Source organism: Protopterus annectens, chromosome 8.part0 (assembly GCF_019279795.1).
Source record: "Protopterus annectens isolate FY-2018-M chromosome 8.part0, PAN1.0, whole genome shotgun sequence".
Classification (NCBI taxonomy): Eukaryota; Metazoa; Chordata; order Ceratodontiformes; family Protopteridae; genus Protopterus; species Protopterus annectens.
Genome location: NC_056741.1, coordinates 171,112,271 through 171,128,986, shown reverse-complemented (window position 1 = coordinate 171,128,986; position 16,716 = coordinate 171,112,271). Strand labels below are relative to the sequence as shown.

The window sequence follows — 16,716 nt, the reverse complement described above, 5'->3', positions numbered from 1 at the left end:
CAAAGCTTTATCACTAGCATCATACCTCTCATGTACAGATTTTCACAGGAGGGAGACATAAGCACAGAATGTCCAGGTCTTTTCCTCATAGTTTGATTTGCTTTTCATAAATGGTAGTGATTTGGCAAATTACTGGCAAGTCATTAAAGTATGTCAAGCAGAGTGCCTCTTTGGCCCTCTTCAAAAGGAACCTTGACGATTGGATGGGAGAAAGGAAATTCACCCCGGAGATCACGTCAGTCACCCTGCTAGACAGGGGTCTAGGGAAGTAAATAGTGTGGGAAGAAATAGCCACGGAATTGTTATGGCTAGGCTTCTAGAGGCCCTAGGGCTGATAGCCTAGTACCAACCTATGAACCCATGAACCTATGGATGCTGTAGAAAGGGGTCTGTCTCTGGTAAGAATGAGTGGATGGTGGCAGTTCAGTTCCTCTACCAGGTGACTGCTTCTCATCTGATAACTATTGAAGAGATGGGGGGGGGGTAAGGTTAGGAAACCGTGTTGCTTTAACACGGATGCTGTCGCAGACTCCGTAATCTGCTTTATCGACAGAAGAATTATAGAAAGATTTAAAATTTTCATTACCCTGATTGTTTCTCTTTTCATTTTACAGATGAGGAATGCTGCCACCTATAATGTGGAGCAAAAGGGTAGAAGATGGAACACTTACTAACGGCTAATAGAAAACAAATAATTAAGAAGTGGTTAGGATGGTTAAAGGTGATAATTTGATTTATAGACTAGGCCTTTTAATAAATCATATGATTCAGTTCTATTTACCCCTGATATCTATTAAATGTGTGGCAGGCTTTTCAATATGGAATGTTGAGGAACATGAACTTTTATGGCCCCAAATGAGGACTGTTCCTCAACATGAGGAACACTTGAGAGTAGGGGTAGGTTCTCAAGGTGTTTTACTGTGTTTTAAGCATCTTAATTTCATTGCTGGGTACATGTTGCCATCAGAGCTCCTTGTAGAGTAAAGCAGCACATGAAAGATGCTGCCAGCACCTAATGTTGTCATCAAGAAGTTTTGGTTTGTTTGTGCACAGGACTTAACAGTTGTCTTTTCATTTGCAGTTGCGAAGAGGGAGCATCAGTTGGTGATCTGAAGGAAGTGCACTTGAAAGGTGATGGATGCTGCTGCAGTGGATGTTTCGGCCATTGGAGTGGTGCGTAATGAGGTTGCAGGTCTACTACTTTACTAAGTACTTATTCAGGCATGTTGGAATAGGTGCATTTTGGGAGTAGTGATGGGACAGTTGAGGAAGAGTTAAGTCACAGGCAGGGTGAAGCAGGTTTGGGGTTCATTTAGGGGAAGTTGGGGTAGTCCATATGGAGACTCACAGCAGCATGAGTTTGGGACATGCTTTGGGGACATGGTAGTGGGGTTTAAGTTACTTGGGCAAGGATGTGACAATGTATTGCTCTGTGGTCTGTGCCTTGTTGACAGCTAGCATTGTTGGTGACAGCCAGGGACAAGGATGGATTAATGAATGTTTTGTAGCTCTTTATGTTCTGGAATTTTGCATGTCAGGCAGCTTAAATGGATTGCTTTGTAGTTTCATGGCCCCCCTTTCTTAATCAGTCATCATTGGGTAAGGGTTAATAGGTTGGTGCTTGCTGATTTGGCATTGTGGTAGATTTGTGTTTAGTAGTTAATGGTAGGGCAATTTGTCCAGGGACATCTTCAGGTGGGGGGCTAGGTAGAAATTATAAGGGGAATTAAGAGCGCAGGGGAAGGAAGCTAGCTGGGGTGGGAGGAAAGGGTAAATGTGAAGTAGGAGGATTAGGAGGAAATTAACTAAATGTAGGGAGGGGCTTAAGGGGTTTTATGAGAGTGTAACTGGGTAAGGAATCACATTTTGGTATGAACTTACTATCCATCTTCCCTCCCTGTTTTTGGGGATTGGGGTTGGTGTGCTGGTTATAAGTTTCAGAGGTGGAGAAGAGGGGCAGGCTTGTCCCTCTTCTGTTCCCCCTTGGTGTTGGATGTTCATTTCAATGAGTTGGGAAATGCAAGTGAGCGGTGGGACGCTTCTTATTTGGTCAGGCTGAACAGAGCCATGCTGTCCTAGTTAACACTTATATGGATGCTTTTGGGTTGATTAATAATTGAAATATTAGTGGTCAATGAAGTTATGTTTATGGAATTTTAATAAAGGTCATCAAATGCCATTGGTGTGATGTGTGTTTATTGAAGGGGACCCGGACGATCTGGACTTTCTGCAAAAATATGGACAGTTGCGAGGCATGAAAGATAAGTGTAATCATGATGAACAGTATTACACTGTCTTTCTGACAGCGTCCTTTAAGTGTTTCACAGCTTTGAAAGCCAGCAAAACACATCACAATTTTTCCACTGTAATTAGTAGTACATGAAGCAGATAGAGCTCCATGTACTACAAAAATTGTGATTGTCTCACCATGTGTTTTCAATATGGATGCCAAGATTCATCTCTTGAGCTTTGCTCTTGAGGTAAATTTCTTGACAGAAATGTATTGAACACATAATACATATGTTTTGATCAGCGACCCAATCATGATCCTGTATATTCTGTATTCTGATGACAGCATGTATTTATTTCATGGTTTGGTTATGTTCAATATTCTGATGACATAATCTATTCCTTTCATGCTTTGTTATGTACTATATTCTGATGAAGCTCCATTCAATAAAAGGAAACAAACATGCTAAATTTGTGTGTTTCGTGCTGCAATTTTTGTGTTTTATCTTCAGTGGGTTATATTATATTTAATCCCTTTAGAAATGATGGATTTCAGTAGGGCCACTGCCCTAATCCCTATATTTTTTTTTGGGGGGGGGGTAGTTTGGCTTCCATATATAGGCAGAATTATCTGCAAAATCATTTGGTATAATTTCATGAACTTTTCTGAATGCTACATTATGCATTTATAAGTAAAACTTCAGTACACAGTGTTCCTAAGATTAAAGGAAATAAAACAGCTGTATTTAGGCATTTAATGAGAAGAAAATCAATGTTAATTCTACAATTAAAAAAAATCTCACTCTTGTATATAACTGCACAACATTTTAAGCTCCATAACGTCATTACAGATTTATAGTTTTGACCACTTTTATGAGTTGTTCACCTGGAAGAAAACTGAAAACTATACTTCTACTTTCAAAATAATGTTTTACAATGGTTGTTTGAAAAATTTGAATGGCCATTCTTACTTTAATTTGATATAACCTATAAATGCTAGCAGCAGTTCTTTTAACACTTTTACTTCCTAACAATGTTTTCATTACAGGGCATATCACGACCAAGCCTATTAATAAACTATGTGTGAGCTTACAAGACTAAATCAAATGGATGATACTCTCAAATATTTACATGCCATTCTGCAGGAATGACTTTGCTATTTACTGAGTTTGTCATACAGAACATGTAATATATTTATATTTTCCAGGAACAACATCAGCACCCATCTGAGTAACATAATGTTTATGGCAACACACGTGTGGTACCTATCAGTACAGAATTATAACAGAGAAACCAAGTGAAAAAATATATAATGTTGATACAGAATGTAATTGTGATTTATCTATACAGACAGAGTTACAACTTGATATAATGTGCATCATTTTATAGGGTCTATGTTTTGGAACAAGACAACTTTATTTTTATGAAATATGCATAACTTCATAAAACCCTATTTATGGAGAAGGGTAAGATGCCAAACACGATGAAGGTGGCCAATTTTATAAGGATAGGCAACATTTTCTGAATCAAGAAATAATAGCACATTCATCACAGCTCACTGGAATGGTAACATTGGTTGTCAAATACATCTAGAATAATACTCACCTTTGACCTTGGTCTTTAAAATAGAGCATAGACTAGTAGAATTACTCCAAGATAATTCACTTGTCATAACTTACATTCTCTTTCAATAGCCAAAGAGATAGCTTTATACCTGGATATTGCCAGCTGATCAGTACTGAAATCAGACTGACTATATACTTCATAGTCACAGAAAGATTAGTTCTATACAAACAGTAAAAGCAAGACCCCAAACTGCCTTGGCTTAGACCATTAACTTCTCATCACCAAAGTGTGAAGTCAAATTAAATAAATTGGTGGGCAGAGCTACGAAATGGCTCAGTGGACTGTGTATTTCAAAACTCTCCAGTGGCATATCCATTAAAAGTAATTTCAGTAGCTCAACAAGTTGCACACATGCCTTTGGTAGGTTCATAGGTTCATAGGTAGGTAGTAGGCTATTGGCCCTGGGGCCTATACAAGCCCAGCCAAAAAGGTACCCTGGCTTTTGCCACCCAAGAAAATTATTTTCCTGTGCCACTGTCGAGCAGAGCCAAAGAGGTGATCCCCGGGGTGAATTTCCCATTTCCCTTCCAATCATCAAGATTTTTCTTGAAGGGGCGTGGCTAGGATGCTGAACTGATAGCTGCACTTCATTTCAGCTCTCTTACCTCAATACAATTCCTGACAGGAATTTTACAAAATAATATTTAATTTGAAGAAATTTTTATTACTAACTTATTTCTAATAACTCTGAGCATCTATAAGAAAAATTTTATTGTCAGAACTTGAATAATTCCTGTCAAATTAATTACTGGAAAATCAGCACCAATATCAGCTTTACAGCATGAGTCATCTAAGGAATACAGCACAAGACTCTTCTCTCAAAAAAGACCTGCAGTCTCTCATTACAAATATACAGGAACTTACAATAAAAATCGACAAGATGGACAATAAAATAGATACTTTTAAAGAAAAGTGCTCACAACAACTGGAACAGCTTCAAGAAATGTTTACACAGCAGAAAGGACAGATATCACTTATTGAACAGTCATTAAGTGACATTGACACTAGAGTCCAAATAGAAGAACAACAAACTGAATTCTTACTTCAACAGAATACATATTTACTAGAAAAGCTTGATGATATGGAAAACCGAACAAGAAGAAATAATATTAGAATATATGGTCTACCAGAAAAATCTGAAGGGACAATATGATAAACTTTCTTACCACCTGGATACCAGATGTAACAAAAATACCTGAAGCTCTTTCATATGGTATAGAACGGCATAGATCACTAGCAACTTCTGGAAATGCTTCTTCTCCGGTAAGAACAAGCCGAGATCTATAATTGTGAGACTTTTTCTACACAAGATAAAGATCTTATATTAAGAAATGCTTGGGCAAATTCTCCCATCAAATACAATGATTCATTAATAAGATTTGACAATGATTATTCTACAAAGGTGGTTTCAAAAGAAAAGAATTTCTACCAATAAAAAACCTTGAAGAAAAAGCAACTGAAAGTCCATCTTTTATTCCCAGCAAGACTGAAAGTTTTTCTACCAAATGGAATAAAAATCTTTGAAACAGTAGATTCAGCAATAAAATACCTTACCAACAACAACATCCTAACACATGAAGAATCTATGGACTGGACAATAAGTACACCGAAGAGAAATGCTGAAGTAAATAATTGGAAAACTGTTGAGCAAAAGAAAAAAAACTAAAGGACAAATAATCTTACATATGTTATATTCTGTAAAAATCTAAATAATAATACTAACAACAAAAAAAAAGTTCTTACTGTCTTCAAGTTACACCAAAACAGGTACTGTTTTCATTTATATTTTAAATGTCAAAATTAGAATAAATGTAAATACATTTATCTCAGATCACATCAATATACTAAGCATAATTTAAACATTACTCTATTTTTCATTATTATCCATCTATTATTTTCATATTCTTAATCAGAGTAATCAATGCATAATAATGTTCCCAAATAGTTTATTTATTTATTTATTTTCTCTCTTTGTGTTTTGTTGTTTTTATTTGTTCTCTTCTTTTTATAAAATCTTCATTAACTTATAATATTTTAATCAGTATATGGTTATATTGCTTAATAGGTATAGTAATGGCTGCTATATAACTTATTATCAGTTACATCCCTGACAGCATTACTTTTATAAGTTAAAAGTGTCCCTGTTTGGATAAACGCCAATGCTGGGCAGAAATGTGTTGCTTTTGAAATGAAGTATTTCAGTTAGGATGTATCATAAGACTACTTTAAATAATCTTAAAAGATGTTCTGCCTTTGACCCATATGCACATACTGATATAGTCCAGTGAAAAAATATGTTTTAAGTGATATTTTGAGGCTATAAGTCATGTGTGTTGTGGCTCCAGACATCCGGAGTTGAAAGATGCTTGTGACTAGCTTAGATATCCTGTTGTCTTTTCTTTTGTAGAGAAATAAGGCATAGCATGTTTAAAATGCAAAGTTTGACAGTTGTGAACACTACTCCACAAACTAGAGTGCTTGCGTGCACACTACATGAGTTTGTCACCAAGTAAGAGAAGGGAAAAGAAAAAAGAAAAAACACATACCTTTTCCCGCTTGGTTCTCGAGACAATTTAACAGCCACAAACATCACTAGAAACTTGAGTTACTTATTGCTTGTCGCATTTACTTGTGTACGCCATCGCCTGACTCTTTCTAATTGACGTCTAGTCAGAAAATAAGCTAGGTCCACATTTAAAGATACAGAAACCTAAATTCCTTCTAAGGAAACATAAATAATATAAAAGGTTCATATAAATATACACAGATATTTATTTTTGAAGCACTTTCAGTTTATGGCTACTGATGTCTTCTAGCACCTTGATAGATAAGGACATATATCTGCTTGTCTTTCTATCAGTTTAGATTTCCAGACATTTTAGCTATCCCTTACTATGTTTTATACAGCAGAGTTTAAAAGCAGAAATTAATCATCAGCAAATAAAATCACTGCTGTTTTACAAATTCTCTAAAGAAACTAGTAAATGTCAAGCAACTGACAGGTTTGTTTTGGGGAGGGTTGCCATTTCCCATGCTGGTGCTCCTGCAGAATACTACTGATGTCCTGCTGCCAAGGTATGCCCTCGGGTGGGCAGGTGGGATGCAACAAGAAGGTTGGATGTGCATTTGGCAAATCAAACATTTAGATGGCGGTATGGTATACTAGATGGAGAAAGTGGAAGCAATGATTGTATAGGCAACTATAATGAGTAACATAACAACAGTGGATTTGACCCGGTGTGTCAATTATACAATGTTTATATCCCATGTGGCTTTGGGCTTTGTCGAAGCATCTGTGTTCTACACACATATTGTGTTGGATCTGATTTGAGTGGAAGGGGGAGAGGCTTAGCCCACACCCTAATTTGTTACTGGGTTGCCATGCATTATGGGCATGCATTGTGGCAGGTACTCAACGGGCTATCCATCCTTAGATGGCTCATGCTGTTCCGTTTGCTCATCTGAATGGTGACTGCGGCTGTGCTCTTCTTGTTATGTTGCCTGGCTGTGGCTTCACCCTTCTTATAATATTGCCTGGCTTTTTACATTATCAAGAATGACACAATACTAGTGTATGCGGGTATATCATGTTACTGTTAGTGTGGACAAGGATGCTTGACAATGCAACTATGATTCTTGGACCTTTCTGCAGATGGGTGTGTTGTCTGGCAGTTGAGAGCCTGGTTGTTCCTGATCAGCGGACCTGTATTTTTGTGTTCCAATGTGACTGCATGAAAGGATGCCAGTATTGGTCTGCAAGTTTGGTGGACAGTAGATTCGTTGGGGATTGATTTAAGGAGACACTTGTATTATGGCTGGGGCACTTGACATTTGATAAATGTATCCTCTCAATGATGCGTTCTGTCTGGTCATTGGCTGTAAAACAGCTTTTCTGAGAAATATTGTTGTGGTGTCAGTTAATGATTTGGATTAAATGTTTCTATATACAGTCGTGAAGCAATTGCTAGGATAAAATGGTACTCTTGCAGTGCATGGATCATCGTGGCTGTCCTCCAATGTTGGAGGAAAAACAAGCTTCTTGGACACCTTTTTGACGTGGTAAAGGTGTTACCCCATGGTTTGAATACGTTTTGTCTATTTGCTGCAAAATGGGTTGGGAATTTTGGCCTGTAATATTTTCGTACATGGTGGTTTGAATCTTGGAAGCTTCCATTGTTTTGATGTGTTCTCCAGTATACTTTTGTTCAGTCGTAGGATTGAATTACTGGTGTTGAGTAGGTCAGGATTGTATCTCCAGCACTTGTTATCAGCAGATAGACTCACTGGTTGGGTGTCAGTCTAAGCTGTGGGAGTTGATGTGTGATATACATAGATGTTTGCTTTGAGGGTGTGGTCAAGTGCGCTGCAGTTTTACCTCTGTACTGTGTCAGTTTTCATTGTGCAGGGTCCCTCTGAGGGTTGATGGAAGTGTTGGCAACAAGACACTCAATCAGGTAACAACATTATGAGTGGTCTCTTGGATAAGGGAGATGTCTAAATTGTGATCTTGTTGTCTCCAGCCATGGGAATTGTCTTTGAAAAGCTGAAAAATGCAATCAGAGGAACATATTTAATGTCTACTAAAGAAATATTAATATACTTATACATTGTATTGCATTTCAGTTTATGTTAAACATGAAATATGATGTGGTTTCAGAACTATTCATGTTTTTATTCCAATATGACTTTGCAAATATTAATTTAAACACTGGTTTCGGACTTGAGTAGTCTAAAACAATTGCACAACAATGGTACTGTATTATACAGTAATGTCAGTAAATAGTTTTCAACAGATGTATGAAGTATACAGTTATAGATTTTAACATGATGTTTATTAATACCCTAAATTATTTTGAAATGATACTACCTTAATCTAAATATTTGTACCTTTTTGAAACCTGCTTAGAAGTAAGTATTATTGAATTACAATAAGATGAGTAAAGAATATATGTATATATTTTAGCTGATTAGATTATCGTAATATATTATTCAATTATCTTTATTTAAAACTAAGAGGATAAGAGAAACTGATCCAAATATTATTTGTGAGGGTAGAAAGTTTGTTTGGTTAGATTCACTAACCAAACAAAGAGGTATATTACCTCATAGCAATAGGGAATGGTTTTTAAGGTTAAGAATTACAAGTTTGGAAGTTCTTTGTTTTTTTTTTTTATTCTATCACTTTGGTGTCACTCAGAAACATGCAAAAATCATACAAGAAAAACTTTTTGAATTCTGTATCCAAGATGGAACTAAGAATAAACAATATTTACATAAACTCACACATAAAACAAACTCAAAACTAGGAAATGAAATGTTTATCCATAAATGTTAATGGTCTAAATAATAGTAATAAAAGGAGAAGCCTATTCAAGTACATAAACTTACATAAACCACAAATAGTCTTTTTACAAGAGACACACTTATTAGATAGAGATATAAACAACTTAAATATTAATAATTACACAGTACTAATAAACTCTCAATATAAAACAAAAAAGAGGAGTAGCTGTACTACTTCGCAACTCAACTATAACACCTAAAATAATTACTACTCATCAAGATACATCAGGTATGTTTTGTCTAGTTTCAATAGAGTTAAATAAGAGAATCTATACGTTAGTAAATCTATATTGGATCCCAGGACTAGGATTAAAAACAGTTAAACAGCATTTTGAAGAGATAATTCATTTAACTAAGGGTAGCCTGATATTGGCAGGAGACTTCAACTGTATAATGAATGAAAAGATACAGATTCTAAATCCAAAAGAAGAAAACAACCTATCTCTAAAGCACTATCAAAATTTATAGATACATTGTATTTAAAAGATATAAATGAATTTGCAGAACCAGACTCACTAATCTTCACATTTTATTCTCATAGATATAAAACTAACTCTAGAATTGATAGAATATATGTTGCCAATGACCTAATAACAAAAATTGACAAAGTCAAAATCATAAATTGTCCTTTATCTGATCATAATGCCATAGTCTTTGAGATAGAGCTTACACCATTTTATTCAAATCCCATTACTAGGATACCTTCCTATATCACAAAATTGAGAGATTTCAAAGAATTTTATGAAGAAACAATCAAAAACTTTCTAGAAATAAATTACACAGAAGATATTTCAGAAATATATGTCTGGGATTCATTAAAAGCAGTTACATATGGGAAGATATTATCCTGGTACATAAATAAAAGGAAGTTATGGAATAAAGATATGCTAGACTTACAAAACAAAGCAGATAAATTGAAACTGGAAATACAAAAGGGTAATGCTACTCAAGTTCAAGAACTTACACAAATCAATAGGAAGTATACAGAATTGCTACACCATAAGATTATGATTAACTTAGAAAAGATAAAAATAAACTCATACTCTACTAATTCAGCACACCTGAGATACTTAACTAATAGAACAAAATAATAATTAAATCTAAGCAAATAAAAGAAATATTTATTCCCAATACTAACAAAAGAGTTACGGAACTAAATGATATTTTAGAAGCATTCAGACTCCAATTTAACATTGATAATTCCATAAATACTCAAGATACACCTACTAAGGATATAAAAAATACTTAGAAAACAATATTCATATTAAATTAACACAAGAACAAATAGACATTATAAACAAACCAATCAATATGACAGAATTAAAATCACAAATTAAAAGCTCAAGACAAATAAAGCACCTGGCCCAGACAGTATGCTACCAGAAATGTATAAATTAATACCCAATCAAGCCATATCTTTATTATTAAAAGTATATGATATAGCCAATAAAGATTTGAATATACCACCCTCTTGGAAATATTCATTGATATCCCCAATTATCAAACCAGATAAAGATGAAAAACAGTGTTCCTCATATAGGCCAATATCATTACTCAATATAGACTACAAGATGTTTATGGCTATATACAGATAGGATCAAACACTTTCTTCCTTTCTTAATTCACAAAGATCAAACAGGTTTTATTAAAGGAAGAAATACTTCAGATAATATTAAAAGAATACTAACATTAATAGATTATAGCAAACATAAAGTCCTAAATTTAAATGTAATCTCATTAGATATTAATAAAGCTTTTGATTCGGTTAACTGGAACTTTCTTTCACTAGTTTTAAAAGAATATAACTTTCCTTCTAATTTTAATAATCTTATCCAAATACTATATGAAAAATCTACTGCATATGTTAAACTGGGATCATATAGATCAGGCCCTATAACAATAAGAAAGGGAACTAAACAAGGTTGCCCTTTATCACCATTGTTATTTGCATTACTCATAGAACCCTTTTCAAATCAAATCAGATCAAACAATAACATAAAGGGCATTTGTATTAATAAAATGTTAAACCTTAAAATCCAACTCTTTGCTGATGACATACTATTAACTCTCTCAGATGCAAATGAGTCTTTGAATGCTCTATTTAACTCCATGAATAAATTTCAAAATATTTCAGGCTTAAAATTTAATGAAAACAAAACTAAAATTATGCCCTGTAATTGTAAAAAAAAAAATAATATAAACAAAAGATTTTCCAAATATATAGTAACAGAAAGTAAATTATTATATCTGGGAATAAATCTACTCAATGAATTAACAGATTCTCTAATATTTAACTATAATAAAATACTAGACAAAATAGAACAAACAATTGGTTACTGGAATAAATATATCTTTTCAACAGCAGACAGATTATATCTTATTAAAATAAACATATTTCCCAAAATATTATACTTAATACAAAATTTTTCATTGCCACCTCCCAAATATATTATTCAAAGATACAATAAACTAATTTTAAATTTTCTATGGTTTCCAAATAAACCCGTATAGCCTTAAATAAACATTTGCCAGATTGGGAAGATGGTGGAATTAATTTACGGATAATGATTTATATATTACCTCATCTGTTATTAAAAACATAACACTATGGTTAAATAATTCATACACACCTATATGGAAACAAGCCCATGAGCAGATTTACATAGAAATCAATTATAATCACATACAAGACAACTTAACAGTAATACCATCACCCCTTATATGGATGTTAAAAGATTATTTTTAGGAAAAGAAATAATATTAATAAATTGCCATCAAACTATGTAAGCTCTACACTTTCAGTGTTCAGAACATATATAAACAAAATACCAAATATTAATTCTTGGATTTTTCTTATTTTCCCTATAGCTTTTACACCAAATATTCTAGATACATTCCAAATATCTAAAATAAATATACTTAAAGAAGAAACATTACTCTTTTGGCATCAACTTATAGAGAAAGGGAAAATTCTAACAAAGGAACAGATAATTTATAATTATAATATAAATAAAGACAATTGGCTGTTTTACAAAATCTAAGGCATTTTCTTATAAATAAAATAGAACAAATGCAACCTTCAGTTAGACATGAAGCTCCAAAACTCATTGAATACCTTATTCTTATCACAAAACAGCCTTATCAGGGTACAGGTTATTTGTCTAATATCTATAAAATTGTTAAAAAACAAAAACTATCATGAAAAATCATACTGGGATTATTATACTTTAATAAACAACCATCCTCCAGTTGAAGAAGAAAAAGTAATATTCTAAAATCTTCCAAATTTTCTACATTATCAAAATACTGGCAATTATTCACTTGGAGATATCTACATAGAAGTTTCTATACACCACATAGGTTAGCCAAAATGTATTCTATTGAAGATCAATGTTGGAGATGCCATACCAAGATAAAAGCAGATTGGCAGCATGTTTTTATGAATGTATATGTCTCAATATGTACTGGAAATCCATTAATTATTTTTTCAGACTGTTTATAATGATAATTTTCAATTAACAAAGTCTTTAATTTTATTCAACTCTCCTATTCCAAACTGTGTACCAAAAAAGACACTAAAATCCTATGGTCACTATTGGCAATTTCACGTAAAATCATAACTATACACTGGAAAAATGAGGCTTAGCCTCGTTCAAGGAATTTGAGACTTTAACAACAACAGTTGCTCACATGGAAATATTAACAGTGAAGAACAGAACTAAAAGATCTACTTCTTACTATTACTCTTGGATGAAAGTACTGGAAATACTTGAAAATATCGAAGAAGATATATCATCTTATGTTTCTAACTTTATATAATATAGAATTTCAATGTTATTTGCATAGACACCAATGTAAATAGTTATATAATGGTTTGAAGTTAGTAATGTTTTAGAATTGTAAATATGTTATTTATCTTTATTTCATGTAATGTTTAAGACATCTTATTTGAAATAATAAAAAAAAAATATTTAGTGAAAAAAAAAAAGATTTTTCTTGAAGAGTGCTAATGAGGAGCTTTGTTTGATATTGATAGGTAGTTTATTCCAGAGTATGGGAAGTCTCTGAGACAGGAATCTATCCCTCCGGCATGTTCTGTTTATTGTGGTGACAAGGTTTAGGTCCCTAGAGTGTGCAGCTCGGAGGGATTGGGATTTCTTTAAGTGGAGCATGTCCAACAGCTCTGGGTTTGACATAGCTTTGTATGTTAGGCAGAGATCACCTCTGAGTAGGCGATATGTGATGGAGTAAAGCTGGAGTTTTTTGAGATGGTCTGCGTAGGTCATCGGTTTGAGGCCAGTAATCCTCTTTGTGAGGCATTTCTGAGTTGTTGTAGATGTCTTGTGAGGTACATACCAAAAGGGGCATTGTACTCTATAATGGGTCTAATGAGTGATGAGTAGAGGGGAACAATGACCTCATTTTTTCTGGATGAGAAACCTTTTGTGATGAGGTGTGCCGCGTAGAAGGATTTCCTGACTACTGTGGCGATGTGATTATCAAAGGAGAGACTACTGTCCACCTGTGTCCCAAGGTCTCTTATCACACTTTCAGTGTTAAGTATACTACCGCCTATGTTGTAGTCCATGGGTACAGAGTTTTTACCAAAGGGGATGACAATGCACTTTTTGGCATTGAGCTTGAGGCCATGGCTTTGACACCAGGCATCTGTCTCAGTGAGGCCCTTTTGTAGGATGTCCACATCGTTAGGAGTTTTGATTATGGCTCCTAGTTTGCAGTCATCTGTGAACTCCATTAGCCAAAGACCTTCTGTGTTAGCCTGTACTTCAGAGAAGTAGATACCAAACAGGAGAGGACCCAGGACTGAACCCTGTGGTACTCCACTTGTCACTAGTCTGAAGTCGGATTTGGAATCTGCTACTTTCACAGTGTGAATTCTGTCAGTGAGCCAGTTGGCAACCCATCTTGTGACATAGGGATTTATACCTAGTTTAGTGAGTTTATCTATAATTCCAGAGTGGGGGATGGTGTTGAAAGCCTTGGCAAGATCTAGATAGGCTGTGTGAACCACCTTACCCTTGTCTACGGCTTTGGTGAGTGCTTCAAAGAAGTCTATCAGGTTTAGGAGACATGATCTGCCTTTTACAAACCATAACTGGGTGGGGTCCAGAGTTTGGAGATTACCAATGTCTTTGTTTATAAGTTCCATGATGATACATTCCATGGCCTTGCAGACTAGGCTTGTCAGGCTAATGGGGCGGTAGTTCCCGGGGTCCATGGTGGCTTCCCCCTTGAGGAGTGGGATAACCGTTGCTGTGCACCATTCAGCAGGCACAAAGCCTGAGGTGAGGCTATGATTGAACATGGTACTTAGGTGGGGTGCCAGTTCGTTCTGTAGTTCATGTAGAACGCAGCCTGGGATGTTGTCTGGTCCCATGGATGCTGTGTTCTTGGCTTTGGAGAGTGTGGTTTTTACCTGTGCAGCCATGATTACAGGAACTTTTCATTCTTTCGGTATAGAGATGGGCTCTTTAGGGGGTGAGAGGGGGGTAAAGTTAGCACTGAACCTATCTGCCAGGATGTTGGCAATATCAGTTGGGTCTGTATATTTAGTGCCATTGTGCCGTAACTCAGAGCAGATCTGAGTGTTGCCATTGAGATTCTTGACATAGCTATAGAATGCTTTGTGGTTGTCTTTAAAATCAGTGGCGATTTTGTTTTCATAACTAGCTTTGGAGGACTTTATCAGGGATCGCAGCTTCTTACTGAGGCTGACCAGGGAGCTCCTCCACTCATGGGATTTTACTCTCTTTTGCAACAGTTTCTTCCTTCTGTTATACAGTTTGTTTATGGCAGGGGACCACCAGATTGGCTTCCTTTTTTTGGAGGATAGTGTCTTGGTTCTGTTTGGGATAGCATGATCCATGCACTCATTTAAGTGCTTATAAAGTGCAATTGTGTAGGATTCAGTAGTCGTAACTGTATTGTCCATCTGCATGGGTGTCATGAAGTTCACCACTTCTGTCTTAAGAAGCATGAAGTTGGCTTTGGAGAAATTTTTTACCATGGTTTCCTTAATGGGGGGTAGGTGCAGGATGTGGATATCTAGGGTAATTAGCTTATGGTCGGATCGGACCAATGAGACGTTGACTTCAGGTGTGGAACACCGGTCACTCATGTTGGTAATGACTAGATCTAGGATATTGTTGCCCCTGGTGGGGGTGTGGATAAGTTGATCAAGGGCATTGGAGTTTATGAATTCCAGAAAGCGTTGAGTGAAGGAGTTGGTACATGAGTAGTTTTCCCAGTTAATGGTGGGGTAGTTGAAATCGCCCATTATTAGCTTGTTTGGTTGAACCCTAATATTTTCCAGTACATCAAGAAAAGAGGAATGGGAATCCTGGGGTATGGTGGGTGATCTGTAGCAAGCTACAATTTGGATTGCAGTTTTGCCCAGAGTTAGTTGCACTTGGATAATCTCGGTGGCATTATGCTGAGCAGCTAGCCTGGAGGTGTGGATATCCTTAATGAATATGGACACACCTCCGCCTTTGGTGTTCCGGTCCAGGTTACATGGCCGAAACATGTGGTATGAGTTATAGCCTGGTAGTGCAGGGGTGCTCTCTGGAGCCTTGAACCAGGTCTCAGTCACTGCACAGATATCGATGTTCTCCATTTTAAGGAGTGCCTCGAGTGAGTGCATTTTGAGATTTAGACTTCTAGCATTGAGTTTTTGCTGGTCATCTGCTGTGATATGGCCATTTCAAAGGAGAAAGCAAGAAAAAAAATGTGCTGCTACTAATATTAATCATTCCAGAAGGATGCTAGTGTTACATGTGTTTGCAGCAGTCCAGTTTAGACCCACATGGATATATATCTCCAGAGTCCTGCATTGTGGCTGTGTATGGGACAGAGAGTAGTACTCCTAAGGGCAAACTGAGGAAACAGAGATATGCTGCTGCTTGCAGAAAGTGTTCCTGCCCAAAACCACTGGATGCTGAGGAAGATCCTGTGATATTGCCAGAAGGTAAGAGACACTAACAACTGAAAGAGAATCTGGATCAGCAAGTGTCCATTTTTAATTGTCAAGAAGATGAGAAACATATCACTCTTGTAAAGTAAAATCTAATGTCACTATGAAATCTTCAAGGCAGCAGGGTAAATGCCATAAAATTGGGATTTAAGTTCAGTTTCCTGGCCTGCTGCACTCCCCAAGTGGTGTTGGGGTGCATCCGACATCCCCTGCTAATTATATGTACTAACTTTGAGATCGTACAATCCCAAGGGCAATGGTAGTATGTGTGGGTAGGGCTTATCACTGAGAATGTCCACATGGTGAGTGTAGCAGAGCTTTCCTCCCCTGCAAAAACACTTTATTTTCTTTTGCGTGTTCTGAGGATGAGCTGTAGTGTGTTGATGTGCTTTTGTTGCTGAATGTCTGCAAAGTTAAGAATATTGACATTTATGTTGCTAGACTACTAATATGTATTTATATATATATATATATATATTTATATTATATTCATTCTCTCACCTTATTCAAGTGTACATACCCTA

At 35.7% G+C, this 16,716-nt stretch overlaps 1 protein-coding gene across 1 annotated transcript in view; it reads right to left on the bottom strand.

Annotated features, from left to right (window-relative positions):
- LOC122808690 (alpha-2-macroglobulin-like) overlaps window positions 1-16,716 on the bottom strand; it is a 1,814,690-nt gene that overhangs the window by 505,992 nt on the left and 1,291,982 nt on the right. The window lies entirely within an intron of this gene.